Source organism: Dipodomys merriami, unplaced genomic scaffold, assembly GCF_024711535.1.
Source record: "Dipodomys merriami isolate MVZ:Mamm:240054 unplaced genomic scaffold, mDipMer1.0.p SCAF_150, whole genome shotgun sequence".
In the NCBI taxonomy this organism is placed as follows: Eukaryota; Metazoa; Chordata; class Mammalia; order Rodentia; family Heteromyidae; genus Dipodomys; species Dipodomys merriami.
The window spans coordinates 1,685,721-1,694,266 of NW_027202827.1; the positions used below are offsets into that span (position 1 = coordinate 1,685,721).

At 39.7% G+C, this 8,546-nt stretch overlaps 1 long non-coding RNA gene across 1 annotated transcript; it reads right to left on the reverse strand.

The window, feature by feature from the left end:
- Positions 1 to 1,935: 1,935 nt before the first annotated feature.
- Positions 1,936 to 8,337, reverse strand: LOC138827090 (uncharacterized). Its single transcript, XR_011371955.1, has 3 exons — positions 8,233 to 8,337; positions 6,005 to 6,138; positions 1,936 to 1,998 (listed from the first exon to the last, which is right to left on the reverse strand). It is a non-coding gene; the product is annotated as an uncharacterized lncRNA (long non-coding RNA).
- Between the last annotated feature and the right edge of the window lie 209 nt (positions 8,338 to 8,546).

Below are 8,546 nucleotides of genomic sequence, written 5' to 3' on the forward strand. Positions count from 1 at the left end.
AGATATGGAACCAGATTTTTTCATTTGTGGTTGTTGTTTTTGATGAACTATGTGATTTCTGTTTTCTTTGGGTTTTCCCCCTATGGTTTATCCTTCCGGTATATCATTTTGTATTGTATAAACATTTACCTTAATTAGCGAAGGGAAGAGGAAAAGCATAATGGTGAGACAAAGGACAAAAGGCAAACCAATGCAATAGCAATACTCACAAGACAATATATTGGAAATGTACATTACAACTTGTGAGGGATGAAGGGATGAAGGAAAACTATGAGAAAATGAGAGAAGGTTAACAAATTTGAAAAGTTATGATTTAATACCTAACAATTACTGTAACCCCACTGTACATCACTTTGATAATAAAATTGAAAAATAAGCTGCATAAAATATAATTTCACTGTATTGGCACAGGAAATAATATTCTTTATGTAGTAATATTTTAAAAATCAATACTATTTGGCATCTAATTTGAATTAATTACCCCTTATTTATCAGAGGGTGATCAACTTGAATGTTATCCAACTAGACAATATTTTCACAATATACTTGCCAAAATTTTCAAAAAAGAATAAATTTAGTACTTTCTCATTCTAAAACAGAAAACTGTTTAATGCTATGGAAACCCATAACTTTTAAAAGTAAGTAAGTTGTTAAGAGGACAGAATATATGTGTTCTTCAAAATTCCTATGACTAATAACTACTCATTTTTAAATTCTTAACATTTCTGAGAGATTCCAAACAGTACCTGTTTGCATGTTATATAATTCTGCAATAGCTGTAGTTTCCAATGGGGTGTTACAGACTGAGAAGTCAACAGAAAAATAGCCACATTCTGGTAGAGGATAAAACTATGAAGCATATGTAATAATTAATTCTTCAAGAGTAAGCTATTGTTTATCAGATTAAGCTATTATTTCTATGACCATCAATCCCAAGATTTATGCCATAAAGTCATCCTAGCCCAACAGTTTCCAACTTTTAAGGGGCACCTTAAAATTCCTTAATTCACATCATGAATACCTTATCTCTATTTTGAAAAAATACTACACCTCTGCTAATGTGACGCCCTCCTTATTCTGAAAAGAACACTACAATACATTGAGCTGCATCATTTTTCCTCCGCTAGTATTCTTGAGATCAGAACACTTGCAAATATTTTTTATATTTATACTTTTTTAACTATCATAGATATTCAGGATGCTAAGATAAAAAAAAATATGTTTCAAAGCCCACCCAGGCAGGAAGATTTCTTAGAATCTTATCTCCAAAAAAATTCTCCACAAAAGCCAGACTCAAGTGGCACTGAGGTTGAAGTGGTAGGGCACGAGACTTGAGCATCAACAGGCTCAGAGACACTGTCCAGGCCAAAAGTTCAAGCTCTAGGATGAACCAATAAAACAAAAACAAAATTGAAAACAAACCCCAAACCTAGCATTTTTCTCCATGTATACAGAGGCACGTAAATAAGGAAATGACTTCCTGTGTTACATATAGGTAGAAGAAAGAAGATGTCACACAATTACTCTCTTCATACCATATTAAACCAAATCCTTTAAAAATTGGTTTTTCTAAATGTATAAATTAATGTCATCCATTTTTTGGCAACTCTGTCTAGATTATTCACATTAACATAGTGTACATGAACTGTGGGAATTATCTATTAACTATGTTCTAATTATAACTCTCTTGAAAGAATATCTAGACAAATAGAATGCCAGAATCATTTGTGAATTTTTCAATTAATCCCTCTACTTAAAAATAATTTTGTAGTATACTATAGAATATGAAATTACAAACAAAACCAAAAAATATATTTTAAATCTAAATTCTAATTTAACAAGGTCTACAAAGTCCTACATTAGATGAACTTTGCTATTTCTCCAGATTTAAGCTTTTGTAATACTTCAACATTAATTTGGAATCCAACAGAATGAGGCTTACTTACTTTTGCAAATTTTTGGATGGGAATCATGAGCTATTTTTCATCTAGGAATGTTCTGTAATGATGAGAGCATTTAAAACACAAGTGAGGATATATATGAGTTGCATTCAATAGGAAACTTGACTTCTCAAATCATAATGACAAAATTAGCCCAAACTTCCAACTGTGTATTCCATTTTTGTTGTTTGGTTTGTTTTACTGAGACAAAATTATTCTACCTGGTCCAGGGAAGGTATCGTTATGTAATTCCACTCTCTATTCTCCTGTTTGAGTGCTATAATTCCAAGCTTGTAGCACTTTGCCCTGCCATAGTTTGTTTATTTAATCTAGAAACAGACTAGCAATTCTGAACTTCTCCTATGATCTTATCCACTAGACTGAATGCTCAGACTGTTTATGTACTATTTTCAAAGATGTTTTAACATTTGACACAGGATATGAACATTTTCAGATGCACCTGCAGGGTTCCCTGACTCATTCTACCATGGATCTTATAATAATAATGATTACTTAACTCTCTTACTATCTCTGTCCCTACCTATGTAATATTCTCAAATTCTGGGGGAAAGATCACTTGAAGGCTTTCTAATATTTAAAATTATCATTTGATTCTAATCTTACTCAGGACTTATTTTCTATTGTTTTCTAACTTTTCTACATATTCTAAGAGTTGTTTCATTTGTGTCTTTTTGTGTGCACCTATAAGTGCCTCTGTGTGTATGTGTATGTTCGAATGTATGTATGCAAAAACCTAAAGCTCTTATTCAGCAATGTTGCTCTTGACTGGTATTCCAGCTTTTGGCTGATTAATTATAGGTAGTGTCTCAAAGCCTATGCTGTCCAAGCTAAATGCAAATTGAACTTCCCAGACTCCTTTACATTCTTAGGTTTTATTTTTCCAGGAGTATCAACTTTTAAACTTCAAACACTTTTGTGAGTGTAAAGTCTAACGTGTAGCCCAGATTTTTAACTCAAGAATTCATATAAAGATAGATGAACATATACATTACATATCCTGAGTGTACACTGTTAGAAATGTGATCCTAAACCAAGTTGTTGTGAAATCTGAGGATTGGGGTTTAAAGCCAGCACGGGTAGGAAAGTCCTGGAGAATCTTTTCTCCAATAATTACTAGAAAATTGGAAGTGGCACTGTGGCTCAAGTGGAAGAGCACTAGCCTTGAGCTGAAGAGCTGAGGGACAGCAACCTGTCCTATGTTTCAAGGGCCACAAACAACAAAAACAACAACAAAAAGAATATAAGAAAAGGAAAGAATAAGAAATGTGATCTTAGCCACCAGGTTCATTGCTGGTATAATTCCTGTTCTCTCAAGATGGATTCTTTTTCTCCAGTTACATCTACTCTCCTATATCTGACTTGCATTGGAAACAGAATCATTCTTCCATTCTCCTTTTTGCACATTTACGTGATTAGCAAGCATAATTTAGAAAGGCAGTGGCCTCATGCTTCATGTTCCACATAGGAGTAATGCTTTCTCTATATTATTCCCATAAATCTACATATTGGATTTGGCTTTATTTTTCAATGTTTTCTTATTTGTTGAGTCTTCTATATTTTATTGAACACTTGTACATAAACACAGAACTTCTTTTTCTCCTATAGTTGCTATTGTTTCTCTTACTCTTAACTCATGTACACTTGGGAAATTAATGTACAGCACATAGACTCACAAAAATGATCTGAGAACCTTCTTCCCATTTAAAATTCACCTTAATTGACAGAACACATAGGAAGTTTGAACAAAATGTTCTCATGGATAATGTATTTATAAGCAATTTAAATTTCATTTCTCTTTACTAAGTTGTCTCTGAAACACATGTTACCTCATGGCCAAAAGTATCCTTGTGCTATTTCAATGAAGCCAGAAAACATTCATTTATTTCTGGAGCAGAACCATAGATTGTTACTGGAAGTAAGTGGAAGTAACTGTTACTGGATGTGGAAACTGATCCTAGGAGAGGAATTGAATATAGTGAAATGACAAAGTTCAAGTTAACTATTGCTTTCCTTTTTACTATATAAGAAAAGGATCCTAGGCTGGAAGGAAACTCTGTCCCTGACTTTTGTGAGTGTGTCCTTTACTCATATAAAACTTGTCTGTGAACTTCTGGTTGAGAGTATAAGGAAACAATATGTCATTTGAAGGCCAGTATAGAACAAAAGGAAGTCACTTTATTTTAAAAATGTTCTATTGTAAAGAAGCAAAGATATGGAGGTTTTGAAGTGTCTTATGGATGGATGTTTCACTCCTGAGATGATTCTCTTGTTGCAGGAATCAGTTATCAATTCCTTTAGTCAAGTCCTGAGTTTTACATAGCAATAAGGATTCCAAAAAAGCAGGATCCAGTGAGTATGATCAGCAAAAGCAGCCTATTTTCGGACCACCACTATTTTAAGGAGAGTCCCAAAGAAATACCCAGGGTTTGTTTTGTTTCCTTGTTTATTTAGTTTGTGCTGGTTCTGGGGCTTGAACTTAGAGACTGGCCCCTCTCCCTGAACAGTTGTCTTTCTTTCCAAAGTGGCCCAAACCAATACTCCGCTGCTTGAGCCAAACCTCCACTTCTGGCTTTTTTGGTGTTTAATTACAGATAAGTGTTTGACAGACTCTCTTGCCTGGGTTGGCTTTGAACTAAGACAGTAAGAAATCTAAGTGACCTCAACTGTATGTACTTCTCTTTTGAACCAAGAAATATTAGATGAAGTTTATTATAAAGTTACTATTTGACAATTTTTAAAAAAGAGAATATGTTTAGCAAAGAAGCCATAATAAATAACTCAGCAAAAGTAGGTGCACTACTAAATCATTTGGGAAGATTACTATTGACTTCATCATTCCTTTGAGGGAAACTTAAAGCCATATTTGTAATTTTTTGTTGGTTGTGATTATTGAATATTGATCCTGGGCATTGTCTCTCAGCTTTTCAGCACAAATTGAGCACTCTACCTCTTTAGCTACAGCACCACTTCCGAGTTTCTGGAGTTAATTGAAGGTAAGTGTTTCATGGACTTTCCTGACCAGGCTGGCTTTGAACCACAATCCTCTGGTCTCAACCACCTCAGTAGCTAGGATTACAGACATGAACCACCAACACCCGGCTCATATTTGCATTTATGTGCACTTAATGTCACTATGTAGACAAAGAATGTAAATCTGAACCAAATGATGTGACATTGAAGCTTGTCAGAATGATTGAGTTAGCAATAAATATGTCCTCCTTTCCCATTTTGTTACATTAATGACCCATGAGCCATGGGACTCTTACATTAGCATCCTCTTTCATCTTTGTAGGTGTATTTAGTATCAGAAAATGTTCACAGAGAAATATAGAAAGACAGATTTTTAGAAAGCAAAGTAGATCAGGTATGAAAGAACAGCATAGAAGGAGGTACATTTATCACACAGAGATTAAGAACTAGCCTAGGAGATTTTGAATGTTAAAGGGCAATGAAGAATAAGCCTAGCTGATAACTAGTTCTTCAATATCCAAAAATGGTTTCCTAGAACGGTTTCTGCTATACCTTAGTTACTATCATTTTTTCTTTCCATCTGGAGTTATTCCTTCTCTTCTGTCACAACTGTTAATTAGCCTCTGCCCTTTTGGTGCGATGACTTGCCAAAAGAGTTTCCAAATCTCACTTAGACTGTTGTTGTTGTTGTTGCTGTTGTTGTTTTGGCAGTCCTCGAGCTAAAACTCAGCACTTGGGAATTATTCCTCAGATTTTTTTTTTCCTCAAGGCTAACCATCCACCATTTGAGGCACAGGACCACTTCCAGTGTTTTCTTTTCAATTTATGTGGTACTGAGGAATTGAACCCAGGGTTTCATGCATGCTAGGCAATCACCATACCATGAAGCCACATTCCCAGAACCCGAAATGACTTTCTTAAGATGGCATTACATTTTCATTCTGTAACTATGTATCATAATTTTAACCAGAAATTTTTGCTAGAAAAGAACATTGAACACAGTACTGAGTCCAGTAAGGCTAGTTGGGCAATGGATTACTGTCACAGTGTAGGCAGGGCACAGAGGGATTTACCTCTTGGAGCTGGTACAACAGAGTGAGCAAGACAGAGCCTGACCCACAGTCTACCTCCAGAATGAGAGGGCCACCTTGGTTCCAACCATATGGGGATGCTGGGCCACCTCCTCCAGCACCCATTGAATCAGTTCCTGAGAGAGAAAGAGAAAGAAAGTAGGTCAGAATTACACTTAAGCCAGGTGCCGGTGGCTCAGGCCTATAATCCTAAGTACAATGGAGGCTGAGATATGAAGATGGTGGTTTATAGCCAGCCCGGCAGGAACATCTGTGAAACTCTTATCTCCAAAAACCACCAGAAACCTGGAAGTGGTGCTGTGACGCAAGTGGTAGAATACTAGCTTTGAGCTGAGGAGCTTGGGGAGCTGCCCCAGGCCCAAAGTTCAAGCCCCATGACTGAAAAGAAGTGGACTTCCCACCACAAGAAGTGGACTGAATAGCGCCCATTGTCCTAAGGAGCATGGCAGAGAAGTCAGGCCGAGCTTCCTGTCAGCTAGGAGTCATTAGTAGGTCACCTGGCTTCTCTGTGCCTCAGTTTCCCCAGCTTCAAAAGTGAACAAAATGAAGGATCCTGTTACGCATGGGGATAGGGTAATAAAGAGAGCCATGTTTTGTTTCATAATCCTATACCTGTTTCACCATTAATAACACACACCATCTGAGATCTTTCTGGGAATCTTCCTATCATATGGTCACAGAATTGCCAAGAAAAGGATCAGATGGCCCCTCCCTCTGTGCCTGTCCCTGTTCCAGATATCCCTCTGTATTAATCCTTTGTTTCCTCAACTGTACCATGAGGAGATTGAAGTCCAACGGTTGAGGCCCAACCCAGAGCTTCACGTCTGGTCAAGAATCGGCTGCTGTGGACTTTGTTTGGGACAATCCATCTAAACTAATGACTGAGTGTGGTGCTACATGTCTACCATCCCAACTACAGAAGACCGGGCCTGGTGGCTCATGCCTGTCACAGATAGGAGGACCATGATCCAGCCCAGCATGAGCATATATTACTTCTCCATCTCAGAAATGCCCAAGACAGAAATGCTTGACTCGCATGGTAGAAGACCTGACTGGCAAGCCTAAGGTCTTTAGGTCTAACCCTAAAATACCAAAAAGAACCAGAATCCCAGTGCCAGAGGCTCATGCCTATAATCCTAGATACTCAGGAGGCTGAGATATGAAGATCACAGCTCAAGATTTAAGATAGGGTTGGCCTCGCCCATCAGACATCATGATGAGAAGACCCAGAGTCTGACCTATGATGTTGCACTCCATACCAGCAGAACTCGTATCCTTACTAAGTGTTGGTCATGGTCTCTGTCCCCTTGGGAAGCCATCCCCTGCAGGCCAGACTCCCAGGTCCTCCAAATATCCCACTGCCACCAATCAGGCTCAAGGGAGTACCCAGCCCCATTGCACACAGTTCCCTTGTTCTTGTAATTTAACAGTGCTGGGTCCCCTTCAAGCCTCTCACCTTTCCAGGCCCCCAGACCTCAGCTGTGAAGCCCATACCTGCCTCAAAGATAGCAGGTAGAAGTTACCAAAGCATTCTGCCTCCTTGTTACAACCCAATTCTACACACACACACACACACACACACACACACACACACACACACACACACACACACATCCAGACTGGTGACAGAAGACTCATCCATGCAGCACCTGCAATTTGCCAACTGATCACTCACCTGAGCACAGTCAGGCTGTACAAGGAAAAAGATTATCTCTCTCTCTCTCTCTGTCTCTCTATGTTTCTCTCTATGTGTTTCTCTGTCTTCAGGGGAATCGTTGACCGAACACAGAACACAAGAGCTCACACAGGAAGGGTGTCTATATTCTGCATCCAACACCTCCAATCCCCAGAAAAAAAGAAAAAGACCCCAGACGGCAGGTGTAGACATGCTCCTCCCTACCTCTGACTAAAGCCACCAGGTTTTCACCAGGGAGAGGAGGGGTGAAGATGTGCGGCAGTGTGGCTCCCACTACTCCAGGCCAAGGGATCTGTGGCGCCCACTCCTCACCCAACCATATATCTCCTGGTTTCCTGGGACACTAGCCTCTGGGGATGGGGGTGAGATCCTCGGGTCAACACCCACCCCTACCCCTGGGGCACATTTGTGGCATGGCGTAGGCCAGACTGTGGGGCACAGGGGAGGCGCGGGTCCAGGTCAGAGAGGAGGTGATATGGGGTGCAGGGTGCAGGGATGTGTGGCAGCCACTCACATGTGTTGCTGGCAGAAGCTGTTGGGAGCTGCTACAGGTGGGGCAAGCAGCAATGGCAGAGGCATGACACACGCTCAGGCCCTGAGCAGAGGACAGGGGAGCCAGGACCAGGTCAGGGCAGCAAGCTGGCTCATGGCACACCATTGCACCATTGCCTGAGGAAACCATGGGTCTGAGCCCACAGCACCAGGTTTGAAATGCTGCTCCATGGGGAAGGGGGGGAGGGGGCCAGAGTTCAGGCAGGCACATGATGGGCCTGAGGAAGCCCTTTCCTCCTAGGCCTCGAGTATTTTACTCAGCCACCTCTACCTTTC